We start from the raw sequence: 15,331 nt of genomic DNA, 5'->3' as shown, positions 1-15,331 counted from the left end.
TCAACGTCAACAAAACAAAGGAGATGATTGTGGACTTCAGGAAACAGCAGAGGGAGCACCCCCCTATCCACATCGACGGGACAGTAGTGGAGAGGGTAGTACGTTTTAAGTTCCTCGGCGTACACATCACGGACAAACTGAATTGGTCCACCCACACAGACAGCGTTGTGAAGAAGGCGCAGCAGCGCCTCTTCAACCTCAGGAGGCTGAAGAAATTCGGCTTGTCACCAAAAGCACTCACAAACTTCTACAGATGCACAATCGAGAGCATCCTGTCGGGCCTTATCACCGCCTGGTACGGCAACTGCTCCGCACACAACCGTAAGGCTCTCCAGAGGGTAGTGAGGTCTGCACAACGCATCACTGGGGGCAAACTACCTGCCCTCCAGGACACCTACACCACCCGATGTCACAGGAAGGCCAAAAGGATCATCAAGGACAACAACCACCCGAGCCACTGCCTGTTCACCCCGCTATCATCCAGAAGGCGAGGTCAGTACAGGTGCATCAAAGCGGGGACCGAGAGACTGAAAAACAGCTTCTATTTCAAGGCCATCAGACTGTTAAACAGCCACCACTAACATCGAGTGGCTGCTGCCAACATACTGACTCAACTCCAGCCACTTTAATAATGGAAATTGATCAGAAAATGTATCACTAGCCCCTTTAAACAACGCCACTTAATATAATGTATATGTATATACTGTACTCTATATCATCTACTGCATCTTGCCATCTTTATGTAATACATGTATCACTAGCCACTTTAAACTATGCACTTTTATGTTTACATACCCTACATTACTCATCTCATATGTATATACGGTATTGAGTACAATCTACTGCATCTTGCCTATGCCGTTCTGTACCATCACTCATTCATATATCTGTATGTACATATTCTTTATCCCTTTACACTTGTGTGTATAAGGTAATAGTTGTGGAATTATTAGATTACTCGTTGGTTATTACTGCATTGTCGGAACTAGAAGCACAAGCATTTCGCTACACTCGCATTAACATCTGCTAACCATGTGTATGTGACAAATAAAATTTGATTTGATTTTGTGCACAGGGGCATTGTCATGCTGAAAAAGAAAAGGGCCTTGCCCAAACTGTTGCACACGTCTAGAATGTAATTGTATGCTGTGGCGTTAAGATTTCCCTTCATTGGAACTAAGGGGCCTAGCCCAAGCCATGAAAAAAACTGCCCCAGACCATTATTCCTCCACTAAACTTTATAGTTGGCACTATGCATTGCGGCAGGTAGCGTTCTCCTGGCATGCGCCAAACACAGATTCTTCCGTCAGACTGCCAGATGGTGAAGCGTGATTTATCACTCCAGAGAACGCATTTCCACTGCACCAGAGTCCAATTGCAGCGAGCTTTACACCCCTCCAGCCAACGCTTGGCATTGCACATGGTGATTTAAGGCTTGCGTGCGGCTGCTAGGCAAAGGAAACCCATTTCATGAAGCTTCCGACTAACAGTTCMTGTGCTGACGTTGCTTCCAGAGGCAGTTTTGAAATCTGTAGTGAGTGTTGCACCCGAGGACACAATTTTTTACACGCTACGTGATTCAGCACTCTGTTCTCGTTCTTTGAGCTTGTGTGGCCTACCGATTTGCGGCTGAGACGTTATTTCTCCTAGTCGTTTCCACTTCACAATAACAGCACTTACAGTTGACCGGGGCAGCTCTAGCAGGGAAGAAATTTTACAAACTGACTTGTTGGAAGGGTGGCATCCTATGTGTGCTCGATTTTAAACACATCTCAACAACGAGTGTGGTTGAAATAGCCATATCCACTCATTTGAAGGGGTGTCCACATACTTATACAAAAGTATGTATAAAAAAAATTCACTGTCATTATGGGGTTATTGTGTGTAGATTTTTTAAACTTTTTTATTATCCATTTTGATTTCAGGCTGTAACAACAAATAGTGGATTAAGTCAAAAGGTATGAATACTTTCTGAAGGCACTGTGTATAAGCCTTACAGGAATCTAACAAGCRTTAGGACTGGCCTCATTAGCCAGAGTTACATTTCTTCACCCCACCCACACGAGAGCTTGACCTAGGCACACGAGGGCCTGTTGCACTGACTGCAGCTACCTCGCCTGTTGTCCACCCACAGACTTTCCATGTATTATCCCCACATTTCATGGACACACACACAGTGAATCATTGAAGGGTTAGTTTACAGTGCGACTGTGTGAGAGAGGAGACTTGGGGTCTGTGTGATTGAGGCTGATAGAGCGGCTGATTCATATGCCCCCATTTCAGCACAACCATTAGAAAAATACACAGCTCCATACAACCGTGAACTGTTTACAAGAGCGAGAGAGAATTTGAGAATAGGTCGATATGACTTAACAATCACATCTATAATTTTCTAATTTATGGGCGATTCACAGTATATCAATTACCAGTCAGAAGCTGACACACCAACTCATTCAAGGGTTTTTCTTAATTTTTTACTCTTTTCTACACTGTAGAATAATAGTAAAGACATCAAAACTATGAACATATGGAATCATGTAGAAACCAAAAGTGTTAAACAAATCAAAATATATTTTATATTTGAGATTCTTCAAAGTAGCCACCCTTTGCCTTGATGACAGCTTTGCAGACTCTTGGCATTCTCTCAACCAGCTTCATGATGTAGTCCCCTGGAATGCATTTCAATTAACAGGTGTGCCTTGGAAAGATATTACACAAATTAACTTAACTTCTAAAAATGTGTTTGAGCCAATCAGTTGTGTTGTGACAAGGTAGGGGGGTATACAGAAGATAGCCCTATTTGGTAAAAGACCAAGTCCATATCATGACAAGAATAGCTCAAAAAGGCAAAGAGAAACGACAGTCCATCATTATTTTAAGATATTAAGTTCAGTCAAGCCGGAAAATTACAATAAACTTTAAACATTTCTTCAAAACTGTCTTGGGAAAAAGGCATAACCATAAATTCAAATTTATCAAATGAATTAGATATATCGCGCAAGTTGAGAATGAGATTGGAGGAACAGAACAGAGAGAGGGGGGAGTGTGCCACTTGTAGTTGTTTGAACCACTCCCAGTATAAGTACAGGCGGAGACATCCAGTTCCAGACCAGTATGATCAAGGGAGGGCAGCCTGCCGTGGCAGCCGGGTAGCCTACTTGCTTGTGGTACCAGAGGGGAAGTCAGCTACAGACTGTGGGTCTCTACTCCGGTTTCCGGAAGTGAAAGTTGAGACATTCTCTTGAGTGACAGCCCAACAGCCAAACCGGCAGACCGAAGTTGGCAAGGGGCCACATGAGCTCCTTGACTATGGGCACAACACACACAGTGTCTTGCAAGAGTATTCATCCCCCTTGGCGTTTTTCCTTTTTTGTTGCATTACAACCTGTAATTGAAATGGATTTTACTTGGATTTCATGTAATGGACATACAAAATAGTCCAAATTGGTATAGTGAAATAAAAAAATAACTTGTTTAAAATGTTTTTTTTTTTTTTTTTTTTAAATGGAGAACGGTGCCTGCATGTATTCACCCCCTTTGCTATGAAGCCCCTAAATAAGACCTGGTGCAACTAATTACCTTCAGAAGTCACATAATTAGTTAAATAAAGTCCACCTGTGTGCAATCTAAGTGTCATATGATCTGTCACGATCTCATATATATAACACATATACACCTGTTATGAAAGGCTCCAGAGTCTGCAACACCACTAAGCAAGGGACACCAGCAAGCAAGTGGCACCATGAAGACCAAGGAGCTCTCCAAACAGGTCAGTGACAAAGTTGTGGAGAAGTACAGATCAGGGTTGGGTTATAAAAAAAATCACAAACTTTGAACATCCCACAGAGCACCATTAAATCCATTATTTTTAAAATTGGAAAGAATATGGCACCAGAACAAACTTGCCAAGAGAGGGCCACCCACTAAAATTCAAGGACCAGGCAAGGAGGGCATTAATCAGAGGCAACAAAGAGACCAAAGATAACCATGAAGGATCTGCAAAGCGACACAGCGGAAATTGAAATATCTGTCCTTAGGACCACTTTAAGCCGTACACTCCACAGAGCTGGGGTTTACGGAAGAGTGGCCAGAAAAAAAGCCATTGCTTGAAGAAAAAAAATAAGCAAACACATGGTGTTCACCAAAAGTCATGTGGGAGACTCCCCAAACATATGGAAGAAGGTACTCGTCAGATGAGACAAATTGAGCTTTTTGGCCATCAAGGAAAACACTATGTCTGGCACAAACCCAACACCTCTCATCACACTGAGAACACCATTCCCACAGTGAAGCATGGTGGTGGCAGCATCATGCTGTGAGGATGTTTTTCCATCGGCAGGGACTGGGAAACTGGTCAGAATTGAAGGAATGATGGACGGCTCTAAATACGGGGAAATTCTTGAGGGAAACCTGTTTCAGTCTTCAAGAGATTTGAGACTGGGACAGAGGTTCACCTTCCAGCAGGACAATGACCCTAAGCATACTGCTAAAGCAACACTCGAGTGGTTTAAGGGGAAACATTTAAAAGTCTTGGAATGGCCTAGTCAAAGTCTTGGAATGACTTAAAGATTGCTTTACACCAGTGGAAGCCATCTAACTTGAAGGAGCTGGAGCAGTTTTGCCTTGAAGAATGGGTAAAAATCCCCATGGCTAGATGTGCCAAGCTTATAGAGACATACCCCAAGAGACTTGCAGCTGTAATTGCTGCAAAAGGTGGCTCTACAAAGTATTGGCTTTGGGGAGGTTAATAGGTATGCACATTCAAGTTCAGTTTGTCTTATTTCTTGTTTGTTTCACAAAAAAAGATTTAGCATCTTCAAAGTGGTAGGCATGTTGTGTAAATCAAATGATACCAATCCCCCAAAAATCTATTTTAATTCCAGGTTGTAAGGCAACAAAATAGGAAAAATGCCAAGGGGGGTGAAAAGTTTCGCACGCCACTGTACATACAGACTAATATCGCTTGACACCCACCTCAGTAGGCAGCCAGCACCACAAGACACCTTACACACTGCTATTTTCTGCAGAATGTGTTTCACTAAATGTATTTTCTGTGAAAGAAAAAAACTAGTTGCACGCCCCTGATCACTTTATTGAAGAGACAAAAATGACGTGTGAAATGGTTTAAAATGCAGATTTCCTTTTGAATGTCTGTGTTTTGAAAATGCAGATCACTGAAATCTAACGCGGCCCCTGCCTTAACCTCCATGGCTGACTGCAGCATCATCACTATCACCACTCAGTCACAAAAGATGATAGGGCCAAAGACATCCTAGACAAGTCAGCGTGCATCTTAAAATGTGACCCACCACTTCGATCTTGTGTAGCCAAATATGAAATGGTGTTGTTTTTATACACATAGAATAAAAGTAGAGACTCAGAGCTACAAAATGGTATATCATACACTGCATGAGGAACAATGGGGAAGTAATTCTGCTTTGAAAGTTGATAAACTTGTAACCCCACTTTTGAGAAAATGGCCCTTGAATGTTTTGGTACAGAGAGCTCTTTGTCTACACCTATTCAGCATCGTTCACACCCTCTTAAGCCTTAGCCCCACCCATCGCTTTAAGGATTCACATGAAGCCATGTGCTAAAGAGTGAGTAATTTAACTGTCACTTTACAGATACGATTCCAATATGGCCATGTCAGCACACCCCTACCGGACACTTGTCTAAATTGATGGTCATGTGAAAGAAATGCTATAACCACCCCCCAACCACATCTAGCGAAGTGGATGGGTCATTACTGTCTAGACATGTACACATCTTCATGAAATACAATAGATGGCCATAATCACCCTCAGAAATACCTGGCTAACTTGATGGGTCATGTAATCTTCTGTTGAAGTAGAGTCCTTTGCTTAGACATGTAGTTAGCTAGCTGAACAATAATCCCAACCCATTCTACTAGCAATACAAACTGATTGTCATGCTTGCCACCATGCATGATATGCTGTAGTAACTAGGTTCAATGAGCTAGCTAGCTAACAATAGGCTATAACTAGCAATGCAAATGACTGACATACGAATAATATTGCTACACAGATCATACACATAAAATTGGCGAGTGTACTTAAAATATCTGAAAATGTAGCTTGACTCTTACCCGTATACATGGATAAACACTTCACGGTAGCATGTATTTTCTGTTTGTGTCAATTCACTCCGGTTCACACTGACTGTGTGCAGAAAGTAGTCCATCACAATTTTTTCCAGTGTTCTTTATTGATAGCTCCTGCTAAATTCTGGGCAGTAATGTTGTTAAGAGCAGTAGCAACACTTTTGCAGTTCTCCATGGCTAAAAAAGCTGCGTTTCCAAGGATTATCTACACACACTGAGCATCTCATGTTATAGACAGACGCGTGCTACATGGCAGACCAATCCAAACTCATCTGTCGGCATGTCCAGCCCATCCATTATCTCAGCCCCCKAAAAAATAACACGTTCCAATGCCTCTCCTGTGAAGTACTGACGTGACATACGCCTTGCTTCTTGAAATGGTTCACAAACACCAACATTGAGACACACACAGACCAGGACACATGTTGCAATTTAAAGCTAGAATCCTAAAGTGGTGAAACTGCCACATCTGTTTGGGATATTACAACAAAGAGGTTACTGCAAACAAACAKCCCCCCCCCCCCCCCCRCTCAGAAATCATTGCGCATGCGATAGAACAGCTATCAGCTAGAACACCATGCTCCTCACCTCAGTTTAGTTAACAAAACAATAACAAATCCAGACTCCATCTTTAAGAAAGTCCCATGTCATCCGAGGGACAAAACCCAGAGCAGCCTAACTAAACCCGAGACAGACCATGGCGCTGACATCTGACGCATGCCCTGTAGCGCGCACACACACACAGCAGAGAGTCTCATTTTACAGCTAATCACATTTCAGGCCTTGGAAAGACAGAACACAACACACAACTACAGCACCAGATGGGCGCACCTAGAGCACAGCAGTACTTCCACTTAGATTAGACTGCACTGACCAGTGTTCGTGTGGGACAGTCAGGGAGGACCAGTGACATATAGTGATGGGAAGAAAAAATATACAGTTACATATCAGGATATTATTTTTGATGATACATCGTATTGTTTTACGCTAGTTGGTTGTACCTGCACCAAAACGGCAGTATTTTTCCTTCATAGCTTGTTCTCCATCTTTTTAAAAAGGGAGCCAATTTGTTTTCAGCACTTTTATTACCATGGCTGATCAAACTTGTTTTCTCATGGCTCTCATCCCTCTTCAGCTGACATGAGCAATATGTTAGAATCATCAAATCGCAATAAAAACGCAATACATATAGAATCATAATAATATCATATTGTGAGGTACCTGGCAATTCCCAGCAATAGCGACATACAGACAGTGACAAACTAGTGTGCAAAAATGAGATCGTGACAAGATAGAAGACCAGGAAAAGGCCAATCTAACCAAACTAGTCTGTTTTTAAATGAGACACAGATGCAAGATAAATAGATTGGCTGTACATGCACCATGGTGTGGCATGTAGCCTAGCAGTAAAGAGCATTGGGCCAGTAACCGGAAGATCACTGGTTCGAATCCCTGAGCCAGCAAGGTGGAAAACATCTGCCGTTCTGCCATTGAGCCAGAAAGTTAGCCCCCAACAACTGCTCCACAGCCACTGATGACATGGATGTCGATTTAGGCAGCCCCCCCCCCCAACCCCACACCTCTCTAATTCAAAAGGGTTGGGTTAAATGCGGAAGAAATAATTCAGTTGAATGCATTCAGTTGTGCAACTGACTAGGTATTCCCTTTCCCTATATTAACGAACTACAAAAATCTCTGAAACTGGAAACACTTATCTCTCCCACTAGCTTTAAGCACCAGCTGTCAGAGCAGCTCATAGATTACTGCACCTGTACATAGCCCATCTATAATGTAGCCCAAACAACTACCTCTTTCCCTACTGTATTTATTTATTTAGCTCCTTTGCACCCCATTATTTATATCTCTACTTTGCACATTCTTCCACTGCAAATCAACCATTCCAGTGTTTTACTTGCTATATTGTATTTACTTCGCCACCATGGCCTTTTTTTTTGCCTTCATCTCCCTTATCTCACCTCACTTGCTCACATTGTATATAGACTTATTCTTCTACTGTATTATTAACTGTGTTTGTTTTACTCCATGTGTAACTCTGTGTTGTTGTATGTGTCAAACTGCTTTGCTTTATCTTGGCCAGGTCGCAATTGTAAATGAGCGTGTTCTCAATAAAGGTGAAATAATTTATTTATTTATGATGAAACTTTCCCTTACTAATCTTGATTATTGAATGCTCTGTACACTAGGGGTAGGCAAACAGATTCAATCCAGAGATTTTGCCCCCCCCCCCCAAAAGTTTGATAAAAAAAATATATACACACTGAACAAAAATATAAACACAACATGTAAAGTGTTGGTCTCATAGTTCATGAGCTGGTTTCAACTGGACCAGGCAGATGGCAGACCGTGTGTGTGGCATTTCTTGGGCGAGCGGTTTGCTGATGTCAAAATGTCCCAATTCTTCCAAGGCCTGCATACTCAGCAGACATGTCACCCATTGTACGTGTTTGGGATGCTTTGGATTGATGTGTACAACAGCGTGTTCCAGTTCCCGCCAATATCCAGCAACTTTACACAGCCATTGAATAGGAGTGGGACAACATTCCACAGGCCACTATCAACAGCCTGATCAACTCTAAGCGAAGGAGATGTATTACATTTACATTTAAGTCATTTAGCAGACGCTCTTATCCAGAGCGATGTATCACGCTGCATGGGGAAAATGTTCACCCCAGAAACTGACTGGTTTTCTGATCCACACCCCTACTTTTTAGTTTTTTTAAAAAGTATTTTTGACCAACATATCTGTCATCTGTAATCCCAGTCATGTGAAATTCATAGATTAGGGCCCAATTTATTTAAATTGACTGATTTCCGTATGATCTGTAACTCTGTAAAATCTTTGAAATTGTTGCATTTATATTTATGTTCAGTTTATATTGCTCTGTATCCTTTGCAACAGCTCTACTCATGCATGAAAATACATAATCTATCCTATAGGAYATCTGCTAGGGAGACTCAGCGGCTGTGATCTCTTATTAGGGCTGAAATCTGGAACCTTATCTAACCATTCAATATCAGACTATTCACTTTATATTTTACCAATGGATAGACACAACAATTGTAGCTATGTAGATATGAGCATCTAACCCAACTCAAATCTATCTTGCAAGTTATATTCATCTTGAGAGAATGTTAATCTGGCAATACAAAAGTGCACATACGATACACATTTCTGTAGTTTTCTGTGTATCTAACCAAGGCTATTATATATAGCCTGGTGGTCCAGATCTGTTAAAGTGCTAGTTTAGCAAACTCCTCTCTGTGTTCGTTCCACGTCATGCCAAACGTGTATGTCATGACAAGTTATGATAGGATAGAGGTCTTGGCTACAGTACAGCCTGTGACCAACCAGGCTGTGAAGGCACTACCATGACTATAAGACATCTCAGGGCTCGACATCAACGCTTGTCCGTTTCCCCGGGGCAAGTATAATAAAAAAAWATATAATAATAATAAATATAGATTTAAGCTGGCCGAATGGACAAGTTAAAGAAATCACGCAAAACCCACAATATCAAACAATTAGGCTACGCCGATCCGAATTGGTGTCCTCCGGGGCTGGAGACAAGTGACTTGAGCTTTCCGACAAGTAAAAAAAATAAAAAATGTCCTACTGGCTAAAAACGTTAATGTCCAGACCTGCATCTCAGTTATGGAACACAAGCGTACACTGCTTAACAGATATTACTGGGTTAACGGAAATCTGCCTGCATGGCATGTGGCATGACTGATATATGTTGCTGTAGAGTCCCTGGCTTTGCCCAGCAAGTGGCTATTGTCTAYCAATATCAAGGCAACAATGAAAGGTGCATCAGCAATCTGTTAAACGTGGCTCATCTAGGAAATAATGTGGGACATGAGACGTGCATTACAAATAATAAATTCATTACTCTACACTTTCACCCTTTGAAATCAATTATATCGACCCACGGTATTGCTTTTAACTGGTACATTACAGGGCCTAACGTTACCTAGCTAATGTAGCAAAACACATTGATGCTGACATATCCTAGCTACAGTAGGCAGGCATCGCGATGTTGATGCCAACCTGTCATGAAAGATTAATTAATTCGTATTGCAACGGCTGGCTGGCTAACGTGATGTTTCTTGCCTGTGTATAAACTACAGGCCGTTGCACCTCCCTAAAAGTGCTCTGCTTTTTCAGACTAACTGTATATAGTAATAACTTCTATATTGAAAGACAACTAGTCAACCGGCAGTTTGTTTATATCCAAGCCATTTTAGTGAGAGAGAAAAAAACACTCCCCGGATCTGGGCGGGACAGTGAGGGGGGTTCTGAGTCCAAGACAACCCGAGCCAAGGCGTTTCAGTAGCCATCAGCTTAGCGCTAACAGCAGGCTGGGGACAACACGCGCAAATAACCGTTAGCCAGCTAGCCATCTCAGTTGGCAAAAAAACACAAATAGCAACGACATTAAAGAGGACAGTTGTTAGTTAGTTTGCTAACTAAACTTGTCAAACAAACGTTGACTACCTACAGCTATCGTTAGCTAACTCGACAAGTGCAAACATCTTAAGACATTCTGAGAGCTAGAACTGGCAGTGGTGTAACGCAAGGTAGTCAACGTTAGCTAACGTACTTAACGTTACTGCAACACATATTACTATTCAACTCAAAATAAACGCTTTACTTAAACCTTCAAAGAGAAAGCTTAACGTCGTTAGTGTGGCTTACTCCAGTGGATAACGTTAGCTAACCTTCCGCGCAAATGGATTTAGCATCAGGGATGCTGCCACATACCCTAGTTTACGAAAACAGACATAAACCAGACACTCACCACACAGAAATGGGTGCCAAATTCCTCTTTTCGGGTAGGGAAACTCGACCCCGGCAAATTTCAGAGGCTCCTACAAAGCCAAAAGCGGTGTGCTCTGCAACAGCTGTGTTCTGTTTTGAATGAGGGTTGAATGGACACGGGAAAAGGGGCGGAATTTAGAAAGTTCGCTCGCCTTCGCTGTTGCCCGCTGCAACCTGGTCTCAGAGCAGTTCGTATTATTGTGTACGGAAACCGAAATCCTTGTTTTTAGGATAATAAATGACATGTTCAATGGTATGTTTTAATTTGTGGATGTCAGGCACCAATTTCGCATGATGTAATACGAATTGTAATTTGTGACATATGTTACGAATTTGCAAAATACAGAATATGTTAAGATTTTGCAAAATTAACTATATGTTACAAATTTGAGAAACGTATGATATGTTACGAATTCTAGCTAGGCAGATAGGCGGCTAACCTTAGCTAGCTGGCTAACGTTAGCTAGGCTAGGGGTTCGGGTTACGTTTAGGAGTTAGGTTAAAGGAGTAAAGTTTTGAAAGCGTGTTAAGTAGTTGCAAAGTAGCTAAATGTAGTAAGTAGTTGTAACGTTTGCTTATTAGCTAAAATGCTAAAGTTGTCCCTGATGAAATTCAAACTCCCAACCTTTGAGTTGCTAGACATTCATTCCTACCCATTCACCCCAACCAACCATCCTACTTTCGTTTTTGCGTTAAATACCCATCTGTTTTATGTAACCATATCAAACCTAACATATACTAATACTAGTGTCCAGGATTTATTTTACTATGTTACGTTTAGTCTATGAGACCAGGCTAAAATATTTTTTATGTCTCCCCCAATGTTACTAGGGAGTGTAAACTGATCCTAGATCTGTGGCTACAGATAAGGGTGATTCCTACCACCGTGTGCCAGTACACCAGAGAATGCTGCGTGTGTGTCGCGTGGAGTCTTGACTGGCACCTACCGGGGGCGCGAGACAGAGCTGGGCATTGTTTAGTCAACGAGAGTGAATGGTATGCCAGTGAAATTGCCACCGGTAATGGTAAGAGAGAGGATAGAGGTCTGTATTTTAGGTTTCTCGCTACGCCCCCAAATATTTTGCATTACAGCCAAGTTTTTATCTCGGATGTGACCAGTGTGCTTCTCTGTGGATGTGACCAGTGTGCTTCTCTGCTGGATTTGGAAGTAGCAAAACAATAGAATATGTTTGCATCAATGTTTTCATATTGTCAATTTGGACCATGGAAGGCTGGGACTTTAATAATAATATGTGTACAAAAAACAAAATAAATGTTTCAGCAATTCTGACCGAAACGTCACATTATCTGTCTGATCTGAAGCGCTTTACTCAATAACGTGAATATATCCCACCAGATTATTCTATTTTTAACACATCACATGACATCAAATGGGATGAGCAAATTAGACGACAAAATAAGACTCTGACCTGCCCTGATGTACTCATGGACAGTGGATTTGTCATATCACGCTAGTTTTCCTTGACTTTGACTCCATCTTGTGGCAGAACCTATGAACTTCGCAAACAGCTGCATTTTAAAACACACATTAGTGAATCCTTCAACCTTTTGCCCCCTGAGTCAGGGCCGGCCTTCATGGCTCAACCAACGTCGGTGAGGAGACCCACGTTTTGACACGCGTCCACAGACTTCTTACCACCACTGCTGTAGGCCGTCATGAAGCAGGAGTAGGCCATTTTCAGATGATCTGCAACTTCCCCTGGTGGAGAGATGTAGAACATGGTGAGTTTGACCACTTGGGGGATGGATTCAGGGTCTGTCTGTCTGTCTCTATTTTCTTATCATCCTTATATTTCTTATTAATAATATGACATGTCTGAAAACATGTTTTTGTCATGCCATACTCTAACCTTTCAAATGACTTGTCTATCTGAGAAATGCAAATTGTTGCAGACTTTGCTGTTGTAATCTTCTAGTGAATGGGATTAAGTTTAGTGTAGTGGAGTCATGTACATTTCCCTTGGACATAGTAAGCCCCGAGCTTGTAGAAGCCTTCACCATGTGTATTCATCTCACAATTGTGTTTGAGCACCTGGGTGGTAGACTCAACGTTTTCTTTCACTCCTTCCATGTAGTCAGCAAGCCTTTGACACCCTGACAACAGAATACATACATGCAGAATGAGGTTAGATACATTTATGAGGTGGAAGGCGGAAAGCTTACAGTACAAGTACATGAGGCATAAAAAAACTAAACACCAACCAGAATCAGTGGTTCAGCACCCCGGTTATGGGACAGCGAAAGGGTAACCATGAGCTGAACAACACTGAGTGACCCCAACACTCACTAAAGCACCAGTGCATGGGACAGCGCACGTCATGCCTTACCTTCAGGGTCCTTCTCTCTGTAACACTGGTAGCTGAATTCTACACCTTTGTTATCCAAATGCTGCTTCACCTCCTTTTCGTCCTCAAAGTTTACGAGTCTAGCCGTGATTCGAACGGAGGAGCAGTGTCGTAAAAATTCCTATCTAAAAACCACACGTGTTGAAAAGTCCACAACTTGTGACCTTGGTGTTGGACTGATGAAGTAATAATTTCAGAGAGTCTGGTCCCCGTTGAACAACAATGTAATAGAGAGATCGTCTTGATTAAGGCTAATGTGATGAACTTGCAGTGAATTATAATCTATTTTCAAATAAAAGGTAGCTAGAGATGCTTGTTTTAGCAGAATTTTTTAGAACGCTCCCAACAGTAGCCATGACATCACCTACAAGCATCACCTACCCGCGGAACTGCGCTTCTTAACACCAGCCCCCTTAACCAAGAAGCATCCATGTGTCGGAGGAAACACCGTTCAACTGACGACCGCAGACTCCTAGTGGTGCCCGGCCCGCCACAAGGAGTCGCTATGAGGTCAGCCTGCAGGTGCCCGGCCCACCACTAGGAGTCGCTAAAGCACAATGAGCCAAGTAAAGCCCCCCTAGCCAAACCCTCCCCTAACCCGGACGACGCTGGGCCAATTTGTCGCCGCCCTATAGGACTCCCGATCACGGCCGGGTGTGATACAGCCCAGGATCGAACCTGGGTCTGTAGCCTTAGACCGCTGTGCCACTCGGAAGGCCCACATCATTGTCCTGTTTTACCACAGCACTGTTAACCGCGGCACATTGAAGCATATATGATTAGTCTAGTTATGTAAGGGATCGAATGGATTGGATGTGCGTTTTAAATATCTAATAACTGATCTATTAAATATCTGATCAGTGGAACAATTCTCCTGCTTAACAATGGGCTAAAATATAGTGTAATTATTGTGCTTGTCAGCAAGAACACTATTACCATTCCCCACACTTATTTTATTATTCTACTTCTTCATAATTCTTTCAGTGTAATAACATATTTGAAATCTGATATGCCTACTCGTGTCTATGAAAATGAATTATATGAGGCTATGTATTTTTGCAGCCATTCATGGGCAGTTTTGAATAAGTCATACAATTAAGCATTGGATATTGAATGCTCCAGGCCTCAAATATAATTTTAGGACATTTTAGTATTTGTGCACATGCACAGATGGCATAGATGGTAGGGAGACTCACAACTCATAAACGCATCATATTTTGTCTATGTAGAGTAAGATGATGGCAGGGATCTTCAACTAGTTGGCATAAACCACCTGAATATTCATTTGATTTGTCTTGAAGGTTGGTTGATTTTGAGAAATGAATTGTTAGAACAAGAACATTTTCAAACTCTCAGCACTTGGGAAACATAGATCAGGGGTGGCCAACCCTCCTGGAGCACAAGCAGGGTTTACCCAAATTACAAAATACTTGTGTCCTTACCTTGAAACTAACCTATGGACAAGGAGACTGCAATCTATGATTTGGTTACCCACTGCCATCAACCATTATTATTAGTATTTCTTGAGCAGAGCCTTGGTGTAGTGGTTAAACTCCCCGGCATGTGTCGTATACAACTTTCCATGTGAGAACAGGAATCAATCCCTGCTTCCAACCTTCCCACTGTTTCTCCCACTTCCCATTTCATTACTGTCTGAATAAAGTGTCAAACCACCTAAAAAATATGTAAAAAAATTATATTTCATCACCCCAAAATCTCAAAGTAACAAAGTAGTCACATTTTGAGTGTTCATTTAATGCTCAAAGCATCCTGAATACCCTTGACCTGTGGTTTTTATTATTAAAATGTTCCACCCTGGTCATATGCCTAAACCATGTCAAAATAAATAGAATGACAGAAAATGAGCTTTAAAACAATAAAATATTCCCCGGGGAAAACCCCCTGAATCGCCAACTAGGGGTTGTGCCATGGGGCAATGAAATTCATACAGCAAATCTCACTCCAAACTTTCTTCAAAAGTTGGCAGCCCTGCAGGCAGTC

The 15,331-nt window shown here is 42.0% G+C and overlaps 1 protein-coding gene across 1 annotated transcript in view; it reads right to left on the bottom strand.

The window, feature by feature from the left end:
- Window positions 1–11,104, bottom strand: part of LOC111972260 (ras-specific guanine nucleotide-releasing factor RalGPS2) — a 163,753-nt gene extending 152,649 nt beyond the window's left edge. The window contains exon 1 of the mRNA XM_070445986.1: window positions 10,945–11,104. The gene's annotated coding sequence lies outside the window, so the exon portion shown is untranslated. The remainder of the gene's footprint in view (window positions 1–10,944) is intronic.
- Window positions 11,105–15,331: the final 4,227 nt, after the last annotated feature.

The sequence above is a fragment of the Salvelinus sp. IW2-2015 genome, linkage group LG13 (genome assembly GCF_002910315.2).
Source record: "Salvelinus sp. IW2-2015 linkage group LG13, ASM291031v2, whole genome shotgun sequence".
Lineage (NCBI taxonomy): Eukaryota > Metazoa > Chordata > Actinopteri > Salmoniformes > Salmonidae > Salvelinus > Salvelinus sp. IW2-2015.
The sequence above is the reverse complement of the archived record's forward strand: the minus strand, read 5'-3'. Positions and strand labels throughout refer to the sequence as shown.